Here is a 1262-nt window from a genome sequence, read left to right on the forward strand (position 1 = left end):
TTCAGCAAACATGCATGTGTCCCCTTCCCCATGCCAAGCCTGGGGGCTCTAGGTTCCTATCGGGAGTGACAAATTCTGAATGAGCATTATTTAGATATATGAAGCACTTCTCTCTTTTTCTGCCCTCAATTGCTTCCTTCTAACTGAAGGCAGCCCTACTGCTTGACAGTTTTAGAATCTAATGTGAAACTCTCTGCCGACCCCATCCCCAGTTTTGTTCCCCACCACAGAGCAAATACAGATGCAGTTCACTCTGGAACCTCGGGTTGGCTCTGGGAGAAATGAGAATACTGACGTGAGCCTGTATTAGTCAGGAAAATTCTAAGAAAACCATTCCCAAAGAGAGGCAGTCAGAGGATTTTTTCTCCTCTATTAGACTTACATAACTTGTAAAATAACAGGCTACCATTTTAGAATAGTTGGTGTTGGCATGCTGTTATTGTGAAAATTACACGAAACTATTCTTTTTAGAAAATATCACTTCAGGTTTTAGGTTAAAACTTGATGCCAAACACAGATGAGTAGTTGGTTTACACAATTATCGCCTTTTTCTTAGAAGTAAGGGCAAAACCTCAAAACATGCCACAGCAAAGTGGCTATTTCTGTCACTGGCGAACAATTGAAGGACATCCATAAACCTTTGGAAATTAATATCCCCAGGAAAATCTATTTGACGAGAGTCACAAGGAAGTTATTAACTAGAGTTAAGTCACTGACAAGAGATGTTATTAATGATCTCATCAAAATTTCAAGTGCATTTAACTATCACATTGCAAGCCTTATTATTGACTACTCAGAGAATGTTAAATTATTCTTCAGTAGTTACTTGGCTAGAGATCGAATGAAAGGAGATGAAGAGCTTAAGTGCTAGGTAATTCCATAATTCTTTCAGTTTCACACAATTAAAAAGTTACCATCGTTAACCTTTCTGTCTCTCCCTGTCCCCAAATCTACCCCTGGTTAATACTGTAATAAAAGAGGTTTCTTTTAATTGTTAATCGTTCCTTGTTTCTCTTCCAAATGCTGACGCAGGAAGGATGAAAGTCAGAAAATTCCTCCAAGCTTTGGTTTTCCAAAAGCGGTTCAGGAAATTCAGCTTATTTTCAGATTGGAAGAGACATTTTCAAGTACACTGGGTCTCTTACTGCCATCCCTCAAAGACTTTTTCCACAAGGGAAAGAGGCCGTCCCCTTCCCGCTCCACTCTTTCTCTCTGAGATCTTAACCTGACTTTCAGGTTAACACCAGGTTAAAACCTAGGTT

This window comes from Urocitellus parryii, chromosome 5 (genome assembly GCF_045843805.1).
Source record: "Urocitellus parryii isolate mUroPar1 chromosome 5, mUroPar1.hap1, whole genome shotgun sequence".
Classification (NCBI taxonomy): Eukaryota; Metazoa; Chordata; class Mammalia; order Rodentia; family Sciuridae; genus Urocitellus; species Urocitellus parryii.